Source organism: Triticum aestivum, chromosome 4B (assembly GCF_018294505.1).
Source record: "Triticum aestivum cultivar Chinese Spring chromosome 4B, IWGSC CS RefSeq v2.1, whole genome shotgun sequence".
NCBI lineage: Eukaryota > Viridiplantae > Streptophyta > Magnoliopsida > Poales > Poaceae > Triticum > Triticum aestivum.
In genome coordinates, this window is record NC_057804.1 from 164,678,595 (window position 1) to 164,701,897 (window position 23,303).

Below are 23,303 nucleotides of genomic sequence, written 5' to 3' on the forward strand. Positions count from 1 at the left end.
GACAAGTTTCATGGTTATCATTATTATTTAAAGCATATGTGTCATCACAATAATCATCAAGATAGGAGGCATGCTTTCATCATACTAAATTTGCTCATCAAAGCTTGGGGGACAAAAAATATCATCTTCATCAAACATAGCTTCCCCAAGCTTGTAGCTTTGCATATCATTAGCATCATGGATATTCAAGGAATTCATACTAACAACATTGCAATCATGCTCATCATTCACATATTTTATGCCAAGAATTCTATGTAATTCTTCTTCTAGTACTTGAGCACAATTTTCCTTCCCATCATTTTCACGAAAGACATTAAAAAGATGAAGCATATGAGGCACTCTCAATTCCATTTTTTGTAGTTTTCTTTTATAAACTAGACTAGTGCTAAAACAAGAAACAAAAAGATTCAATTGCAAGATCTAAAGATATACCTTCAAACACTCACCTCCCCGGCAACGGCGCCAGAAAAGAGCTTGACGTCTACTACACAACCTTCTTCTTATAGACGTTGTTGGGCCTGCAAGTGCACAGGTTTGTAGGACAATAGCAAATTTCCCTCAAGTGGATGACCTAAGGTTTATCAATCAATAGGAGGCATAGGATGAAGATGGTCTCTCTCAAACAACCCTGCAACCAAATAACAAAAAGTCTCTTGTGTCCCCAACACACCCAATACAATGGTAAATTGTATAGGTGCACTAGTTCGGCGAAGAGATGGTGATACAAGTGCAAAATAGATGGTAGATAAAGGTTTTTGTAATCTGAAATAATAAAAACAGAAAGGTAAGTAATGATAAAAGTGAGCGTAAACGGTATTGCAATGATAGGAAACAAGGCCTAGGGTTCATACTTTCACTAGTGCAAATTCTCTCAACAATAATAACATAGATAGATCATATAACAAGCCCTAAACATGCAACAAAGAGTCACTCCGAAGACACTAATAGCAGAGAACAAACGTAGAGATTATGGTAGGGTACGAAACCACCTCAAAGTTATTCTTTCGGATCAATCTATAAAAGAGTTCATACTAGAATAACACATTAAGATACAAATCAACCAAAACCCTAATGTCACCTAGATACTCCATTGTCACCTCAAGTATCCGTGGGCATGATTATACGATACGCATCACACAATCTCAGATTCATCCAACCAACACAAAGTACTTCAAAGAGTGCCCCAAAGTTTCTACCGGAGAGTCAAGAACGTGTGCCAACCCCTATGCATAGGTTCCCAATGTCACGAAACCTGCAAGTTGATCACCAAAACATACATCAAGTGGCACATGATATCCCATTGTCACCACAGATAATCACGGCAAGACATACATCAAGTGTTCTCATAAAAGACTCAATCCGATAAGATAACTTCAAAGGGGAAACTCAATTCATCACAAGAGAGTAGAGGGGGAGAAACATCATAAGATCCAACTACAATAGCAAAGCTCGGGATACATCAAGATCGTGCCATAGATCGAACATGAGAGAGAACACGAGAGAGAGATCAAGCACATAGCTACTGGTACATACCCTCAACCCCGAGGGTGAACTACTCCATCCTCGTCATGGATAGCGCCGGGATGATGAAGATGGCCACCGGTGATGGGATCCCCCTCCGGCAGGGTGCCGGGAAGGGCTCCCGAGAGGTTTTTGGTGGCTACAGAGGCTTGCAGTGGCGGAACTCCCGATCTATCTTCTGTTCTGGAAGTTTTAGGGTACGTAGGTATATATGGGTGAAAGAAGTACGTCGGTGGACCGAAGGGGGGGCCACGAGGCAGGGGGCGCGCCCCCCACCCTCGTGAGCACCTCCCTTCTTTCCTGACGTGCACTCCATGTCCATCGGGTGGCTTTCCTTCCAAAAATAACTTCTCCAGTTGATTTTGTTCCGTTTTGACTCCGTCTGATATTCCTTTTCCTCGAAACACTGAAATAGGCATAAAACAACAAATCTGGATTGGGCCTCCGGTTAATAGGTTAGTCCCAAAAATAATATAAAAGTGGATAATAAAGCCCAATATTGCCTAAAACAGTAGATAATATAGCATGGAGCAATCAAAAATTATAGATACGTTGGAGACGTATTAGGGAACCTCCTCCGCCATGGCCGGCGAGCCTCCTCCCATCTCCATCCTCGGATCCAGCCACCGCAGGGCCACGGAACCCCCATGTGCTATTCGCCGACCCTGGTTCCCCGTGCTTCGCCGCAAGCCCCTGGATCTCGAGCGCCGCCGCCGCTGGGGTCTTGGCTAGCCTGCTCCATCACCGTTGGGATCTCGGCTCCCTTGTGCACCGCTGGGACCCCCACACGCCGCAGCTGATCGCACCACCCCGTCGCCCGTGCTTCCCCTCTTCCCTAAGCTCCCCTGAGCAGCCCTGCCCCTGAGCCACACCTCGTCGGACTACGGGGCTCTTGACACAGCACCTCCCCTCCCCCAAGTTCGTTCACCACTACGTGAGCTCCTTCCCCACTGTCGGCCAACTTTCACCGCTGTCGCATGTGGACTGCAGCGACGATCGAATCCGACCTTCCCTGTCATCATATTTATTCCCTCCCTCATGTTCAAGTTCTTTCTTCCCTCCCTCATGTTCCTCCGCCTATCTTTGGGAGCTCCTCGTCCGGTGCCCTTGCCTGGTGACTAGCAGCAAAGCCACAAAATATGATGCATATTCTACTGAGCACGAGGTGGTGGTATTACTACTGGTTACTTGTCCTTCACAAGATTCAGAACCACTGATGCATGTTGTACTGAGCACGAGATGGAAATTCTTGGCGGGATGAGGAGTTTATTAATTAAGTCAAGTGTCTTCCTTTCTTGCTCAAGCATGGTTGACGATCAGTTTCACAGTGTTTTGGTTGTGCCGATGTCCAGACTTGGAAATCGTGTTCAACTGATATCCTGTTTTGCTGCTAATATATGTGTTCCAGTGAAAAAGTACACTGCTGCTATATGTGTTCCAACCATGAACTACATACATGTTGATGGCTTGATGCTAATCTCTATGCTGAATACAGTAGTACTTCGCTTGCTATGTTGGATATATATCAGATGCATTGGAAAACTACCACCTTCAAAAAAAGATTATTTGCTATCTTTATTTTGCGTTAGAGATTTTGACTCAACTTGTTTGACAGAGTACTCTGTTGATTTCACACACTTCTGCATATCTATCAGATTATTATGCTGAATAGTTTCTATTTTAATTCAAAACAGAGGAGGAGATGCTCTGTTTCAGCAACTAATGCCTTTCTTTCTTTTTTTTCTTTTTATCTTATTACTATCAAGACCAACAATGGGGCATGCGCTGGCCTTTGCACAGTCCGCCGTGGTCCTTGTTTTATTTTGCTTTAGAATTATGTTCGCATCTGAATTTTCTTGCTGGGTTCCAAAAGCAAGTGGCATGCACTGCCTTTAGTCAGGTCACGGCCTCCACCGCTGCTAACCTCCCCATGTTCCATGTCGCCTGTTTGTGATGCCTGTCAATGAATGAAAAGAAGCATGGGCAAGGTAATATCTACATGCAAAAGTTCAGAAAGAAGATGGAGTGAGGTTCAACTTCTTCTAGCATTTTTAATTCTGAGTACAAAAAAACTGCTCAGAAAGAAGGAGAAACCGCAGGCTGCTCGTCTTGTTTGATGTTCAAGTGTTCAGTTGTTTTGTGACATTTTTGCTCTCCGTTGTGCTCAAAAGCTTGTGTTTCTAGAATCCTACACTCTGTCGCTCGGTAGGTCACGACCTCCTCTAGATGCAGGTCACGACCTCCTCTAGATGCAGGTTGTGGTGTCCATGTCATCGCTGCTCCAGCGTATCATGCTTTCATGCATGGTGGTGTTTTGGACTAGAGCAAGACGGAACGAGATAGCGTGTGTACTTGCTAAGAGCTACCAACCACCGCGTGTGCCTAAAAAAAACTTGCTGTAGCATGTGTATGAGTTTACCACAGTGGTTTTTGTCAACATGATCTTAGGGATGCTTGCTTAAACAAATCAACTTGCTCGTTGGTCGAAACTAATACTAGTCACATTAGATTGTAGTTTTTGCGTGTGGCAATGTTGCTTCTTTGGATTTGTTGTGGCAAGGAAGACAAATAAGATGAGGAGAGGACGTGTGGTGGTGAATGGATAGGAAATGTGTGAAGAGGAAAAACATAGCGTTTCAATTGGCCATTTATTTGTATCCATTTGGGTGAAAAATGTTGTCCCCTATATGTTAGTTAAGGTTATAATAAATGATTTTATTTATTTTAGTTTCCACGTAGAGTACAAATAGTTTTTATTGCAGAGAGTTCAATAATGCCAGAGCAATTAGAAAGAAGGTCAAACACACTTACGTCAGAAGGCCATGTTTACTACAAAAGTTACCAAGAGTCAACATATTTTCAATGTCCAGCAGGCCATGTTTACTACAAAAGTTACAAAGAGTAAACATATTTTCAATGTCCAGCTTAGTAAAAATTCTAAGTTTTTTTCTAGGAAAGATGATTGTGCTTTTTTCCGTATTTGCTCATATGACCAGTTTGAAAATTTGAAATAACCAAGAAGGTCAAAAATCGTAGAAGTTCAATTTGAAATAACTGAGAAGGTCAAAAAACCTAGAAGTTCAAATTTGCAAAACTAGAAAATTGTTTGCTTATTTAAAACCATATTTTTCTAAGAAGTTCAAAGTAAAAAAAGAGAGAAGTTCAAAGGTTAAAAAAACTTAGATGTTTTCCCATTACTAAATAATAAAATGAAGAAATTCGGATCCCCGATCTAAAAGAAACCAAGAAGTTTGAATTAAACTAACAAAGTACTTCAGTCATAATAAAAAATAAATAAAAACCTAGAAGTTCAAATTAGAGTAGCAGATCATTTTGATTTTCACTGTCTCAAGAAGAAACCAGAGAAGTTCAGATTAAGAAAACTAAGAAGTTTGAATTTAAAAACTCAGATTTTCCTTGCTACTAATAAAATAAAAATTGAGAAGTCCAAAATAAAATAACGATGGTGTTCGATGCATATCGAAAACTATAATTGAGAAGTCCAAAATAAAAGGTAGAGCCGTTCAATACCTATAAAAAACCTTGATATTTTCACGTAACCGAGAGAAGTTCAGGTGAAAACTATTAAAAGTTCACGTACTACACGATGTGCATTTTATATTAAAAAAAGAATGAAAAGGCAAAGGCTAAAAGTTTTATTGATAGAAGTTCAAGTGCTCGCCCCGAGAAAGTTCAAAAATTAAAGAATGGAAACCAGGAAGTAGAATTTTTTCCGTTACTAAAAAAATAAAACCAGAAAGTCCATATTAAAAAGATAGAGAAGTTCGATGATTATAGAAAACTTAGATTTTCCTCATTATTAAAGAATGGAAACACGAAGTTCAAAAATTAAATAACAAGAAGTTCAACTTTTAAAAATAGAGCGCTTCAAAATTTCACAAAAGAGATTAAGAAATAGAACTAGGAAGTCCATATTAAAAAGATGGAGAAGATCAATGATTATAGAAAACTCAGATTTTCCTCGTTATTAAAGAATGGAAACAAGAAGTTCAAAATTAAATAACAAGAAGTTCAACTTTTAAAAATAGAGCGCTTCAAAATTCATAAACAAATTAAGAAATTCAAATTAAAATTCATAAAAAAATCAGATATTTTCACGTAACCGAGAAAAGTTGAAATTGATAACTGTGAGAAGTTCACATACTACACGGTGTGCATTTTGTATTAAAAAAAGAATGAAAAAAGCAAATGCTAAAAGTTTTGTTGCTACAAGTTCAAGTTCTCAGCCCAAGAAAATTCAAAAATTCATGTGTGAGAGGGTTAACCAAAAAACGTGACAGAAGTTCAAGGTGAAAAGAGCGGGAAGTTCAACTACCACATGGAATGTGTTTCACATATGAATATAAGAATAGAAAACAAAAGGCTTAAAAGGTTTGTTGCAAGAAGTTCAAGTGCTCTGTCCGGGGAAGTTCAAAAATTCTTGCGAGAGAGGTTCACCTTGTATTTCCATGTTCGATTTTTTCTGTATAAAAATTGAATACAATTCTTTACTCAAAGTATAAAAAGGTGAAGTTCAAATTGAAATAACAAAGAAGTTTGGAGTTTATTAAAACATAGGATTTACCGGTTCAAAAAATAAAAAACACAACACCATTTTTTGCACTTTTAAAAACAACTCATAAACCAAAAAAATGGTTGCTAGAAGTTCAAGTGCTCGGCGAGGAAAAGTTGAAAAATTCTTCTGAGAGAGGTTCACCGTGTATTTAGATGTCCAAAATACATTAAAAAATATGTTATTTTTTGTGTTTTAAAATAATTCTCTCAAACCAGAGAGAAGTTCAAAGTAATAACAACCGGAAGTTCATGTACTACATGGTGTGTATTTCATATAAGAAAAAATACAAAAAAGTGAAACAGGGTGAAGTTTAAACAGAGATGCCCTAGAAGTTCAATTACTTCACGTAGTGCAAAAAACACCACGTAAAAAATCAGCATGTCAAAAACAAAGTGAAGTTCGAACAGACACGTCCTAGAAGTTCAACTACTTCACGCGGTGCAAAAACAACACGTTAAAAACAGTGTGAAGTTCAAACAAACATGCATGAGAAGTTCAACTACTTCACGCAGTGTATTTCCATTCGGGATGAAGGTAGAAATCATGATCTCGTCATTTTCTAATTTACTTCAAAACAGTAGGAAATCATTTGTGTAAGTTCAAGTCCTCGGTCGAAGAAAGTTAAAAAATTTATTGTGAGAGAGGTTTGTACAAAAGAAATATCATTTGTGTGAAATTGATGAATGTATGAGAAAATTACAAACAAAAATACGTCACGGAAGTTCAACGTGAAAACAGCTGGAAGTTCAACTATTACACTGAATGAATTTTAGATGAAAAACTTTTAAAACCGTTTCGAATATGAAAAAATGATCAACATGGGAAAGTTGCGTGTCTACAGCAGCTTTCCATCGGTATATCACTTGCTCAATTCCGGTGAGTGTTCCGATGCATGGATTGAGAGCTACGGGCAAAAAAAGCACGTGAAAAAAAGACTAAAGTTCAAGGTTTCATACCGAGAGGTTCAGGTACTTCACGTGAAGCATTTTTGGCAAATCTGTTTCACGATAAAGGCAGAACGAATGATCTCGCCATTTTTGAAATTACTTGAAAATGGCTTGGAATCAGAGAAAACTGTCAACATGAATTTTTTTTGCATTTTCCGTAGCTTTTCAACGGTATATTATTTGAGCCATTCCGATAAAGTTTGTAGAAAATATAGCGAAAATACGTTTTTCACCATTTTCGAAACTGACTTAAAGCCGTAAAGAATTGGGAGAAATAATACATACCAAAAAGTTTCGCATTTGTTCAAGCTTTCCAATGCCATATCGTTTGCTGCATTCGTACGCACAGTTAAAAAAATAGCTTGAAAATACGAACTCGGTAGGACTTGTACCGTTTTCTAAATTACTTTTAAACCGTTCAAAATTAGAAAAACTTTCAAAATGAAAGAGTAGCGCATTTTCATAAGCTTTCCAATTCCATATCATATGCCTCAATTGGATTAGCCGTTTAGAAATGACATAAAAAATACAAACTCGGCTGTTCGGTTTGCGAAGTTTTATGTTTTTTCAAATTACTCTTTAACTATAGAGAATTAGAGAAAACTTTCAACATGTGGAAGTAGCGGTTTTGTAGCAGCTTTCCAACGCCATGTTATATGCCTCATTCCGATAAACGGTTTAGAAATGCGATTTAAAATACGATTCACGTTTTTTGTGTGAAGAAAAAATGGTTTTCAAAACTGCTCTTAAACCGCTTACATTTTGCTAAAAATTTAAGTTGGGTCATGATACTTGTGTACATAGCTTTCCAACGGTATATCGCAAGCCCCATTTAGGCAATGTTGGCGGAAGTTCAACCTAGTTCACAGGGAAGTTCAATGTACTACTAGCGGGGCAGGTCAGATTTTGATCAGAATATTATTCTCATCCCGTGATCAGAATAGTGTATATATGGAAGGGGGGAGTAGCCAGGAGGTCGCCCTAAGTAGACCGAATCCTACTTGGGGTTCCTTCCCAAGTGGCACCCCCCTTGCAAGAGAAGAAAGGAAAGGGGGAAGAGAGAAGGAAGGGAAGGCAGAATCCTCCCCCCTTTCCTTCCCCACTTGGGTGGCTGCCATGGGGGGCATGCCAGCCCCTTGTGGGCTCGTGTGCTCCCCTCTTGTGGCCCAATAGGCCCAATATACTCCCGAGGGTGACAAGTACCACCTTCGGTACTCCGATGACTATCCGGTTTTCTTCGAAACACTTCTTGTGTACGAATATCATCGTTCTATATATCAATCTTTACCTCTCAATCATTTCGAGACTCCTCGTCATGTTTGTGATCTCATCCGGGACTCTGAACAACATTCGGTCACCAAATCACATAACTCATATAATATAGTATAATATCGTCATCGAACGTTAAGCGTGCGGACCCTACGGGTTAGAGAACTATGTAGACATGACCGAGACACCTCTCCGGTCAATAACCAATAGTGGAACCTGGATGCCCATATTGGCTCTTCATATTCTACGAAGATCTTTATCGGTCGAACCGTTATGACAACATACGTTATTCCCTTTGTCTATTGGTATGTTATACTTGCCCGAGATTCAATCGTCGGTATCTTCATACCTAGTTCAATCTCGTTACCATCAAGTCTCTTTACTCGTTCCGTAATACATCACCTCGTGACTAACTCATTCGTTTGCTTGCAAGCTTACGATGTGTATTACCGAGAGGGCCCAGAGATACCTCTCTGATACTCGGAGTGACAAATCCTAATATCAGTCTATGCCAACTCAACAAACACCTTCAGAGATACCTATAGAGCATCTTTATAATCATTCAGTTACGTTGTGGCGTTTGATAGCACAAAAGGCATTCCTCCGGTATCCAGGATTTGCATAATCTCATAGTTGAAGGAATATGTATTTGACATGAAGAAAGCAATAGCAATAAAACTGAACGATCATTATGCTAAGCTAATAGATGGTCTTGTCCATCACATTATTCTCCTAATGATGTGATCCCGTTATCAAATGACAACTCATGTCCATGGTTAGGAAACCTCAACCATCTCTGATCAACGAGTTAGCCTAGTAGAGGTTCACTAGGGACACGGTGTTTGTTTATGTATTCACACATGTATTAAGGTTTTCGATCGATACAATTCTAGCATGAATAATAAACCTTTATCATGAATAAGGAAATATAAAATAACAACTTTATTATTGCCTCGGCATATTTCCTTTAGTCTACCACTTGCACTAGAGTCAATAATCTAGTTCACATCGCCATGTGGTTAACACCAATAGTTCACATTGCCATGTGATTTAACACCCATAGTTCACATCGCCATGTGACCTACACCCAAAGGATTTACTAGAGTCGGAAATCTAGTTTACATTACCATGTGATTAACACCCAAAGAGCAATAAGGTGTGATCATGTTTTGCTTGTGAGAGAGGTTTAGTCAACAGGTTTGCCACATTCAGATCCTTATGAATTTTGCAAATTTCTATGTCTACAATGCTCTGCACGAAGCTACTCTAGGTAATTGCTCCCACTTTCAATATGTATCAAGATTGAGACTCAGAGTCATCCGAATCAGTGTCAAAGCTTGCATCGACGTAAACCTTTATGATGAACTCTTTGTCACCTCCATAACCGAGAAACATTTCATTAGTCCTCTAAGGATAATTTTGACCGTTGTACAGTGATCTATTCCTGGATCACTATTGTACCCCCTTTGCTAAACTCATGACAAGGCACACAATAGGTCTGGTACACAGCATGACATACTTTATAGAACCTATGGTTGAGGCATAGGAAATAACTTTCATTGTCTCTCTATCTTCTGTCATGGTCGGGTTTTGAGTCTTACTCAACTTCACACCTTGCAACACAGACAAGAACCCTTTCTTTGCTAAGGTATATACTTTGTGAAAGTCCTATTAAGCGTCTCGATCTATCCCTATAGATCTTCATGCCCAATATGTAAGTAGCTTCACTGAGGTCTTTCATTGAAAAATTCTTATTCAAGTATCCTTTTATGGTATTCAGAAATTCTATATAATTTCCAATGAACAATATGCCATCCACATATACTATCAGAAATGCTACAGAGCTCCCACTCACTTTCTTGTAAATACAGGCTTCACCATAAGTCTTTATAAAACCATATGCTTTGATCACCTCATCAAAGTGTATATTCCAACTCCGAGATGCTTGCACCAGTCCATAGATGGATCGCTGGAGCTTGCACACTTTGTTAGCACCTTTAGGATCGACAAAACCTTCTAGTTGCATCATATACAACTCTTCTTTAAAAAATCCATCAAGGAATATAGTTTTGACGTCCATTTGCCAAATTTCATAAAATTGCGGTAATTGCTAACATGATTTGGACAGACTTAAGCATCGCTATGCGTCATGTAGATGAATCTAAGATCAATGCTGTTAAAACTTGGCCCCAACCAACCAACTTGCAACAAGTGCGTAGTTTTCTTGGTGTAGCCGGTTTATACCATAGATTTGTGAAGGATTTTAGCACCATTGCTTCACCTTTACATTCTTCGAGCAAGAAAAATGCGCATTTGTTTGGGGACCATCCCAAGATACCACATTTAATGAGCTTAAGAATTTGCTTACTCATGCTCCCGTGCTTGCACTACCCAACTTTGACAAACCTTTTGAAATTCATTGTGATGCTAGTGGTAATGGCATAGGAGGTGTGTTAACGCAACAGAAGCGCCCCATTGCATACTGTAGTGAAAAAATTTCTGGGGCGCAACTCAATTACCCCATCTATGACAAAGAGCTATATGCTTTAGTGCGAGTTTTGCGTGAATGGGAACATTATCTTCGCCCTCATGAATTTATCATTCATACCAACCATGAAACGCTTAAGTACTTAAAGGGTTAAACTAAGTTGAACAAGCTTCATGCTAAATGGAGTGAAGTCATTGAGTCTTTTCTTTATGTCATCAAGTACATCAAAGGTAAGGAAAATGTTGTGGCGGATGCTCTTTCCCGCATATGCATGCTTGTAACTAAACTTGAACTGAACATCATCGACTTTGAGCACACCAAAGACTTGTATGCGCATGATCCTACTTTTGCTATTCCTTATGCTAAGTGTTTGACGCATACATCTTGGGAATGCTATTACATCAAGGATGATTATCTTATGCGAGCTAACAAACTTTGTATCCCCAAGTATTATCTTTGTTTTCTCCTTTTTCAAGAGGCTCATGGAGGCGGACTAATGGGACACTTTGGACACGACAAGACATTTGCTATGTTCTCCAAGAACTATTTTTGGCCCAAGATGTTCCGCGACGTCTCATGCTACACCAACCGATGCTCTACATGTCGCAAAGCTAAGTCAAAAGCTCAATCCCACGGTCTTTACACACCTCTTCCTATTCCTTATCGCCCTTGGGAAGACATTAGCATGGACTTTGTACTTGGTTTGCCTAGAACTCAAAATGGAAAGGATTCCGTGTTTGTTGTTCTGGACCGATTCTCTAAGATGGCTCATTTTATCCCATGCAACAAGATAGACGATGCTTCACATATTGCAAATATCTTTTGTAGGGAAATCTTGCGCCTACATGGAGTGCCAAAGACGATTGTCTCAGACCGCGACGTCAAGTTCTTGAGTTACTTTTGGAAGACTCTATGCGCCAAGCTCGGAATCAAGCTCTTGTTCTCTTCTGCATACCATCCCCAAACCGACGGCCAAATGGAGGTGACGAACCGAACACTCTCCACTCTATGACGCGTGTTGATCGAGAGGAACATCAAGGAGTGGGAGGAGTGTCTACCCTTTGCCGAGTATGCATACAACCGCACACGACATTCGACTACGAGCAAGTCCCCTTCGAGGTCGTCTACGGTTTCAACAGTTGTCTCAATTGGACATTCTACCTCTTCCACTACAAGAGCGCACCAACATGGATGTGAGTGTATGAGCAAGCTACCTCAAGAAGATGCATGAAGAAACAAGGCTCACCATCGAGCGCCAAGTACCACGACTCGTGACCAAGCTCAACATCAACAAGCAACCCATGATATTCAACATACGAGATCTTATGTGGCTACACCTTCGCAAGGAGCGCTTCCCCAATGAACGCAAGTCCAAACTTCTACCACGAGCTAATGGACCCTTCAAGGTGCTAGCACGCTACAACAACAACGCTTACAAGATCAACCTCCCACGCGATAAGTACAATGTGAGCGACATCTTCAATGTCAAAGACCTCTCGCCATACCATGGTGATGAAGCTTTCGATACAAGGTCGGATCTTTCCCAATGGGGGGGGGGGAGATGATGCTGTCACACCCTAGCTAGTCATGCATTAGAGTGTTGCATCATGTTTATTCTTTCACCAGAAACCTGAAATGGGGATGACAGAACCCCCAGCCCCCTCTGAAACCAACTAGGGTTTACTAAAAACTTTTTCAATGAACCTGAAATGCCCTTCTAAAATGCCCATCATTTTTTTGTCTTGGTTCAGAACCTCTGCCAAAAGTGGTGCACATTTTCCTAGGCCATCTTAGGGTTTTTGAATTAAATCATAAATATTTGAATTTGGGCATTTAAAATTATATAAAATATTTAAATGCTCAAATATCTCCAAACTAAAATGTTTCATGTTGGAAATAATCCAACTATGGACCAGGAGTAATTTGGTGATTTTAGGAGTTGCCTAAGTATTTTATTTAATTCAACAAAGTTGCAGAAGTATTAAAAAAAACAGAAACAGAAAGAAAATGGGAAAAGCTTACCTGGCGCCTGCTCCCGGCCCACCTGCCGGCCCAGCCCAGCACCGCGCCAGCGAGCTGCTTGCCGGCCAGGCAGGCAGGCAGGTGCTCGACGGCGAGCACCGCATGGGTGCCACGCACCTGCTCGCCGCCTCGCCGCCTCCCACGCCCGGCTAACGCCGTGAATCGGCTTCCCTCTCTCCCCCGAACCGCCCAGACACCCCCTCTCCTCTCCAGCTCCTGTCCCTCGCTCTCCCACGCCATGGCTGACGCCATCGCCGCCACCCCCTCGCCGTAGCCACGCCCTCCGTCCACCCCACGTCGTGCCACTGTGTCCAGGAGCTCCGCCGCCGTCCACTTCATCGAGCTAGCCGAGCCCCGTGTGCTCGTGCGGCCCGAGACCACCGCACCGACCTCGCCCGAGCTCGCCGTCGCTGGAGATCCCCTTCAACGCCGTCGCCGCCTCAGCTCGTCCCCGACCTCGCCGGTGGCCTCTACGGAAGCGATGTGAGCCTAGCTACCCCTCCGACCCTCCCTCTCTCTTTCCCGAGCCGTGTAGCCACCGCACGAAGCTCACACGCACGCACCGCCGCGGATCTCGTCGCCGACGTGCTCCCGGCCATCCTCCGGCCAACCCGCGGTGTCCAACACACTCACTACGCTGCGTTAGGCCCAACCGTGCACTCCCCGCACCTCACCGATTCCCCTAGCAACAAGTTCGACTTTGGACGAACTCCGGTGGCCGCCAAAGTCGTCACCGGCGCCAACTCCGGCCACCCCAACCCCAACGGACTCCACCAAGAGCTGCGGCTCGACCTCAGCTCCTCTCCGGTGGCCTCCGCGGCTCGTTTGGTTGCCGGAACGACAAAAATCACTTCCGCCGCCGCGTCGGGCTCGCCGGCGGCTAAACGCCGGTGCAGCCGACCGGGTTTGACCACGGGTGGGCCCTGGTTGACTCCCCTGAGTCAATGACAAGTGGGGCCCAGCCCTGTTAATTAAACAGGTTTAGTTTTAATTAAACTCTAATTAACTTAATCACCCTGACACGCGGGACCCACTGTCAGATTTGACCTGGACCAGTTCCGTTGACCTGCTGACATCACACTGACGTCAGGCTGACGCAATAATTGATTTTCTGGAATTAATCTAATATAGGAAATTCCAGAATATAATTTAAACTTCAAAAATTCATAACTTTTATTCTGTAATTCCAAATCAGACAAATTATATATGAAAAATGATCAGAAAAATCCAATCTATCCATCTGTACTATTTTCATGCATGACTAAACAAGTTAAACTGATGTTTAATGCAGAACAAGGAAAAGCACTTTAAAAGGCCATGTTTTGAGTTTGAAATTTGAATCTTTGACTCAAATTGGTTCAAACCCTTCTGGTCTTAGTTGCATTAGCCCAACACACTCATATTGCTATGTTTCATGCATGCATCATATTGTTGCACATTGTTTGGTGATGGTTGTGTATCGGTGTTCTTTGCGGCAGGTTCTGCCTCCGAGCAGTACCGTGATTACCCTAACGAAGAACCGTATCAGTGCATCGAACCATCAGGCAAGCAACCAACCATTTGATCATATCGATACAATCCCATGTTCTCGCTCCTGCTCTCTTTTACTGCATTAAGACAACGCATTTCAAACTGCTGTGTGCTACGGTAGTTGAACCCATTTCCTCTGCATGACCTGTCATTGCCACAGTAACTAGATGAAACCCACTAGCATGTGTAGGAGTTGATTGAGCCATATGTATGTGTTGTTCCTACCTTGCTATGCCTGCTATGCTTAGAGTCGTGTCAGGTCTGGTTCATCTGGGTGATGGGCTAGAGTGAAATGATTATGTCGGTAATGAGAGTGGTGTGGTGAACCCGATTTGGTAAAGGTATCGATGAGAGGCCATGTAGGAGTACATGGTGGGTTGTTTCATTGAAGCCGACCTTAAGCACTGAGATCTGTATGTGTGATTTAAGATACAGCTACTACCATGCATTGGGCCCTGAAATATGACCCCGCTCGACTTCTTATTCACCCTAGCTCTCTGTCCAGGAGTTGCAAGTAGTTTCTGGTGTTTGTAGCCTACTGGAGGCCGTGGACAGCGCTGACCATAGGGGTGGGCTGTGATGTGGTAGGTACGTGGCCGGGTGTACCGAATACCCGTTAGGTATCTCGGGAACCCTGTTCACATCGTTCGGGGCCGTATGGGAAACCTGGGCCGGACTCCCTGCGGATTGAACCCGGATAGGCGATAAACCTGGACTAGAGGCTTAAGTGTTTAGGTAGGTCGTGGTCTACACCCACGTCGGCTTTCGCTTGAAGTCTGCCGAGCACATGTCGTGTGCAGACGCTAAGTGGTGGAAACATGTATGAAGAAGTACACCCCTGCAGGGTTATCATGATCTATTCGAATAGCCGCGTCCGCGGTAAAGGACTACTTGGTTGCCTATACAGTTCATAGACAAGTAAATGGAAACTACTAAAAGTCTCAAGATAAGTGTGAGTGCCGAGGATGGCTCTTCCGTAGGAAGACGGAGGTGGATCCTCGGTAGTGTATTGAAGTGGTGAGTAGTGGACTCGTGTGCGAAAAACCATTTCAAGTTGGAGTCTCGTAGGTTAGCCTAGCCAAGAGTCAAAGCTGGCTTGCTGCAATAACTCCACCAATCCTTCTTGATAATATGCATGTATGTAGGATCTGATGTAAGTCTTGCTGAGTACCTTTGTACTCATGTTGCTATAATTTACATTTTTACAGAAGACGCTGCAACCCCTTCTGATGGGTTCTACGTAGACGTTGACATCAATGAGTAGGCTAAAGGCCCAGGTGGTGATCCTGAGCTTGTGAAGGACCACGTAGTATAGCTAGGCTTTCCAAGCCTCTTTTATCTTTCTAGTTGTCTGTACTCAGACAAGTTACTTCCGCTGCTAGTTTGTATGACTGTATGACTTGAATGCTGGGTCGTGAGACCCGTACCTTTGTGTATGTTATGTATGGCTCTCTGAGCCTTAAATAAAGAACTTGTGTCGTAGAGTCATGTTGTGATGCCCTGTTGTATTTGCACATATCGAGCATATTGTGTGTATGATTGAAATGCTTGGTATGTGTGGGATCTGACTATCTAGTTGTTTATCTTTAGTAGCCTCTCTTACCGGGAAATGTCTCCTAGTGTTACCGCTGAGCCATGGTAGCTTGCTACTGCTCTGGAACACTTAGGCTGGCCGGCATGTGTCCTTCTTCGTTCCGGTGTCTGTCCCTTCGGGGAAATGTCACGCATTGAGTACCGGAGTCCTGTTAGCCCTGCTACAGCCCGGTTTACCGGAGTCCTGCTAGCCCAGTGCTACAGCCCGGACCCACTTGCTGATGACCGACACGTTCGAAGCTGGGTCATGGATGCCTGTCCCTGTAAGTCTGTGCCACTTTGGGTTTACGACTAGTCATGTCAGCCCGGGCTCCTTATCATATGGATGCTAGCGACACTATCATATACGTGAGCCAAAAGGCGCAAACGGTCCCGGACAAAGGTAAGGCGACACCCGTGGGGATACCGTGCGTGAGGCCGCAAAGTGATATGAGGTGTTACCGGCTAGATCGATGTGACATCGAGTCGGGGTCCTGACAGCGTTGGCATCAGAGCCGGACTGCCTGTAGGTTCTCCAAGCCAAACTGGTCGATGTTGAGTCTAGAAAATCTTTAGTTATATGTAGGGGAATTGTTTGTGGGTTGGAACGTAAGGCTCTCTTTACTCCTTTATCTTATAACATTCTGATCTGAGTCAGTCTATTCTTCCACCGGGGGTTAAGGAATTAGGATCTATTCTCTCTATCAGGATCACGTGTTACTAATCAGTAGTACCTTATAAGTTTGATGGATACAAGCCTAGTTCAATTCTACTACCACATTATGTTGCTAGGATGGACTCAGCACTTGATATGATGATGTTGAGTGTGTATGTAATCCTTTGTCAAATGTCTCAAAATCCTTCTTGAGCATTTACAGCTGTTATGCTGCCGAAATTTTGCTAGAAATTCTAATGCCTTTGCATTATGATTGTGCTTTCAGATGGCCACTCGCGACCTCAATCAAGTGGTTCGCCTGACTCGATGCCTAGATGTACCCGGCCATACTGCCATGTTGGTCAGGGTAATGACTGAGGCTGGATACCGTTGGTATCCTGAGTACACGGTCGAAGAGCAATTCCGAGACTTTAATCAAAGCCAGTATCTCTGCACTATCAGGATATTTCCATCTTATCCTGGGTCCACCGAGCCCCTTCACTGCTCCTATGGACTCGGGGTTACTATTGAGATGGCTGTGCAGGACGCCGCCTACTCTATGATGACCATCATGTGAGTCAGATCTGGTCTATTTCGGGACTCTGATTTCCGGTATATGCCAGGATCACTTCCGGGAGCACAAGGGTATCTCCAGGCTATCTATGCTGACCCCACTCAGGAGGATTCACGGACTCGCACCACTGCTGAGATGCTCGAGGATAAGGACCGTGAAAATCGGGCCTTGAGGTTAGAGCTCTTCAATACCCATGCTGACCATTGGGCCACATTGACTCGGTTTGCACCGGCGGTGCAAGCTGGATATTCGGATATGCGCGATCTCTATCCTGTGAGATCTGCTCTGCCAGACGTGATGGGTTGGCGTGATGTAGGAGGCATCACCCCACCTCGCGGTCCCCGCAGGCCACCGTCTGTTGGTCCAAGACCTCATCCTAGCCCCTATGGTCCACAAGCTCCGCGAGATCGTCTGTTTCCGGATGATCATGTTGAGCTTCCAGGCTATGGAGGTGACTTCTACGAGGACTACTACGGATCGGTCTGAGTTAGTGGTAGTATCACTAGTTCGCACTAGCTGTGTTGTCTATCGTCCCGCGTGACTTGTGGGATATGACCTAGTTTGTACTCTTTCCGGAGGTGTAGAAAATAATGTATAGGAGCTTGGGATGCCTCCGATGAGATGTAATCCTTTTTTTCACCGTAATAGTACTTTATTTGGTCTTGTACTAAACCCTGTATGGTGTGTATGACGATGGAATAAAGAAGCAGTTTCTGTATCTACCATGTCATACGGATGATCATCTTGCATTTCGAGTTATTCCTTACATTCTGTTTCCTATGTCGGAACTTTATCATTCTGACTAAATCATTGTCTTGTTTACCTAGGATGGTCAACACGCGCACTTACCCTGCTCCTCAAGAGCAGGCCGAAGGCAGTGAAGTCAGGAATGCAAATTTGCCTCATCCTCCTTCCCTAGCCGAGGTTATGATGGAAGCTGAGAGAAACAAGCGGGAGACCAACCGTTTGTTGGAACGTATTGAACAGAACACAACACACCATCAGAGGACTAACGTGGTGTCACTCAGTGATTTTATCAAATTACATCCACCCACGTTCCACCACTCCGTCGAGCCTCTCGACGCTGATGACTGGCTTTGCAGTATTTCTCACAAACTGCGTTCCGCGCTGGTAGCGGAGGCTGACAAGGTCACCTTTGCTGCATATCATCTTGAAGGCCCCGCCAGTCTATGGTGGGAGAATTATGGAGCTATGCGTCCAGCGGGCCATGTCACTACTTGGGCTGAATTTAGCGAGGCTTTCCGTGAACATCACATTCCGGAGGGTCTCATGGACCGTAAACGTGAGGAATTTTGCAGTTTCACTCAGGGCCGACTCTCTGTGGATGCTTACAGCAGGGAGTTCGGTAACCTCGCACGATATGCCACTGAGGAAGTTTCTACTGATGCCAAGAAGCAAGCAAGATTCCGTAAGGGACTTAGTCCTGAGCTTCGCCGTGACCTCCGTCTGCATGAGTGCACATCTTTTCAGAAGCTTGTTAACAAGGCCATCAATGCTGAAACTGGTCAGACTGATTATGACGCAACACGCAAGCATGGCCGTGACATGGGTTCCTCATCTGGTGCTGGTCCTCAGAAGCGCCGCGTGTGGGTGCCCAACACCGCCCTGCCACCCAGGTTCACACCGAGGCCATCTTTCCAGGCGCCTCGCCCTGCTCAACAGTCTGCACCAGCCAAGCCCTATGGTGGTCCAACCAACAATGCTCCTCCACGTACCAGTTCCGTGACCTGTTTCAAGTGTGGGGAATCTGGTCACTATATGCGTGAGTGTCCCTAGACCAACCCCAATCAATCTGCTAAAGCTGTTGGCCATGGCAAGCCGACAGGGAAAGTGTTCCACGCCAAGCCGGCCACCGCTACACGTGGCCATGTCAACTGTATCTCTACCGAAGAAGCTCAAGAGGATCCCAACGTCGTTCTCGGTACGCTCCTTGTTAATTGCCACCCGGCATCTGTTCTTTTCGATACAGGAGCCTCTCATTCATTTATATCCGAGAACTATGCTCGTTTGCATAACACCGCATTCTGTGACATGCCATCCACTATGGAAATTTCTACTCCGGGTTCTAGATGGCAGACCTCCAGGGTAAGTTATGGAAATGAAATCCAAGTCGACAAACTTGTTTTCCTTGCATCTTTGATAGCTCTCAAATTTTCAGATATTTATATCATTTTGGGTATGGACTGGATGTCAGCTCATCATGCCAAAATTGATTGCTTCTCTAGGACTGTTCAACTCACTCACCCTTCGGGCAAGATAGTCAATGTCTTGACCCGATTAGCCAAGCGACAATTATATTCTCTTAACGCCAGCCCTTTGCCAGACCTTGAGGACGTTCCGGTAGTCCGTGACTTCCCGGATGTCTTCCCAGAGGAATTGCCAGGTGTTCCACCTGACAGGGATGTTGAGTTCGTAATAGACCTCATTCCAGGAACCGTTCCGATTGCTAGAAGACCCTATAAGATGGCACCACTAGAACTAGCTGAGCTTAAGAAACAACTCGATGAGTCCTTGAAAAAGGGTTTCATCGGACCTATTTCGTCTCCGTGGGCTTGCCCCGTCCTCTTCGTCAAGAAGAAGGATGGTACGGACCGGATGGTTGTAGAATATCGACCTGTCAATTTGGTCACAATCAAGAACAAATATCCGCTCCCCAGGATCAACGACCTATATGATCAGCTCGCTGGATCCTCAGTCTTCTCCAAGATGGATTTGAGGTTGGGCTACCATCAAATCAAAATTAGAAACGGGGACATTCCTAAAACGGCCTTTGTTACTCGTTATGGCCAATACGAGTACATCGTCATGTCCTTCGGTTTAACCAACGCTCCAGCCACCTTTTCTCGGTTAATGAACTCAATCTTCATGGAGTATTTGGATAAATTCGTCGTGGTTTACCTCGATGATATACTCATCTACTCCAAGAACGAGGAAGAACATGCCGAACATCTAAGGCTAGTGTTGAAGAAACTTCGAGAGCATCGCCTTTATGCCAAATTTTCTAAATGTGAATTATGGTTGTCAGAAGTGACCTATCTGGGTCATGTAATATCTGGTAAAGGTATTGCTGTTAACCCTGAGCGAGTTCAAGCCGTCCTTAATTGGACTCCACCTGAATCGGTCAAGCAAGTTCGGAGTTTTCTGGGCTTAGCGAGCTATTGTCGTCGCTTTGTCGAAAACTTCTCCAAAGTTGCTAAACCTCTAACCGAACTCCTAAAGAAAGATAAGAAGTTCGAATGGACTCCACAATGTGAGCACAGCTTTCAGGAACTGAAAAGACGCCTGACTTCTGCTCCCGTACTGGTACCACCAGACTTCTCTAAGGACTTTGTTATCTACTGCGACGCCTCGCGACAAGGACTAGGCTGTATTCTCATGCAAGATCGACACGTAATTGCTTACGCTTCACGGAAATTGCACCCACATGAGGAGAATTATCCTACTCATGATTTAGAGCTTGCAGCTGTAGTCTATGCACTTAAAACCTGGCGACATTACCTCCTCGGTAATCGTTGTGAAATATTCACTGATCACCAAAGTCTGAAGTACATCTTCACCCAACCGGATTTGAATCTCAGGCAAAGATGTTGGGTCGAGTTGATCACAGATTTCGACTTAGGAATAACTTACACCCCAGGGAAAGCCAACGTCATGGCTGATGCGCTAAGTCGTAAATCTTATTGTAACAACCTCATGTTACAACAAAGTCAACCGCTTCTCCATGAGGAATTTCGGAAGCTTAACCTTCACATTGTTCCTCAAGGATTTCTTTCCACCTTGGTGGCGAAACCTACTCTTACGGATCAAATCACCGCTGCCCAGAAGCGAGATAAGGGAATATCTAAAATCAAGGAGAACATTGCTAGCGGAGGTGCTAGTTGTTTCTCCACAAATGATCATGGTGTTGTATACTTTGAGAACCGTTTAGTGGTTCCCAAGAACCAGCATCTACGGCAGTTGATCCTTAAGGAGGCTCATGAATCTCCTCTCACCATTCATCCCGGTAGTACTAAGATGTATCAGGACCTACGCCAGAGGTTCTGGTGGACTAGGATGAAGAGAGAAATTGCTCAGTATATTGCTAATTGCGACGTCTGTCGTCGTGTAAAAGCAGAGCATCAACAGCCTGCTGGCACCCTTCAACCTTTAGCTATTCCTGAATGGAAATGGGATAAAATTAGTATGGATTTCATTACCGGTTTTCCCAGGACCAAGAGAGGGAATAATGCTATCTTCGTCGTTGTCGATCGTCTTTCCAAAGTAGCCCATTTCCTACCTGTTCGTGAGAGTATAACCACTAGTCAATTGGTAGACTTATACATCTCCCGAATAGTGTCTCTCCATGGTGTTCCTTCGGAAATTAACTCGGATCGAGGAAGTCTTTTCACCTCTCGATTTTGGGAAAGTTTCCAAAATGCTATGGGAACCCATCTCTCCTTTAGCACCGCTTTCCACCCTCAGTCGAGTGGTCAAGTGGAACGCGTCAACCAGATCCTAGAAGACATGCTTCGAGCCTCTGTTATCTCATTCGGAATGGATTGGGAGAAATGCCTTCCATTTGCCGAATTTGCTTACAACAACAGCTATCAATCTAGCTTGGGTAAAGCCCCTTTTGAAGTTCTCTATGGACGACGGTGTCGAACACCCCTTAACTGGTCAGAGACCGGGGAAAGAAAATTCTTTGGCCCGGATATGATTCAGGAAGCAGAAGAGCAAGTTCGCATCGTTCGTGAAAAGTTGAAAACAGCCCAATCTCGTCAAAAGAGTCAATATGACCGAAAACATAAGGCTATGACTTTCAAGGTTGACGAGAAGGCTTATCTTCGGGTCACCCCTCTGAAGGGAACCCATCATTTCAGTATCAAAGGCAAATTGGCTCCTCGTTACATTGGACCTTTTCGCATTCTCGCCAAACGAGGAGAAGTTGCCTACCAGTTGGAACTACCTCCACACCTCTCCAGAGTCCACGATGTCTTCCACGTTTCCCAACTCAGGCGTTGCTTTTCAGATCCTATCCGTGGAGTGGACTACGAAACGCTTGATCTCCAAGATAATCTTACATATCAAGAGTACCCCATTCGTATCCTCGATCAGGCCGAGCGTACCACTCGACGTCATAATATCAAGTTTCTCAAAGTACAATGGTCGCACCATTCTGAGGATGAAGCAACTTGGGAAAGGGAGGATCGTCTTCGACTCGAGTATCCCGCCTTCTTTCCGGAGGAACCCAAATCTCGGGACGAGATTCTTTTGAGTGGGGGTGAGTTGTCACACCCTAGCTAGTCATGCATTAGAGTGTTGCATCATGTTTATTCTTTCACCAGAAACCTGAAATGGGGATGACAGAACCCCCAGCCCCCTCTGAAACCAACTAGGGTTTACTAAAAACTTTTTCAATGAACCTGAAATGCCCTTCTAAAATGCCCATCATTTTTTTTTCTTGGTTCAGAACCTCTACCAAAAGTGGTGCACATTTTCCTAGGCCATCTTAGGGTTTTTGAATTAAATCATAAATATTTGAATTTGGGCATTTAAAATTATATAAAATATTTAAATGCTCAAATATCTCCAAACTAAAATGTTTCATGTTGGAAATAATCCAACTATGGACCAGGAGTAATTTGGTGATTTTAGGAGTTGCCTAAGTATTTTATTTAATTCAACAAAGTTGCAGAAGTATTAAAAAAACAGAAACAGAAAGAAAATGGGAAAAGCTTACCTGGCGCCTGCTCCCGGCCCACCTGCCGGCCCAGCCCAGCACCGCACCAGCGAGCTGCTTGCCGGCCAGGCAGGCAGGCAGGTGCTCGACGGCGAGCACCGCATGGGTGCCACGCACCTGCTCGCCGCCTCGCCGCCTCCCTCGCCCGGCTAACGCCGTGAATCGGCTTCCCTCTCTCCCCCGAACCGCCCAGACACCCCCTCTCCTCTCCAGATCCTCTCCCTCGCTCTCCCACGCCATGGCCGACGCCATCGCCGCCACCCCCTCGCCGTAGCCACGCCCTCCGTCCACCCCACGCTGTGCCACTGTGTCCAGGAGCTCCGCCGCCGTCCACTTCATCGAGCTAGCCGAGCCCCGTGTGCTCGTGCGGCCCGAGACCACCACACCGACCTTGCCCGAGCTCGCCGTC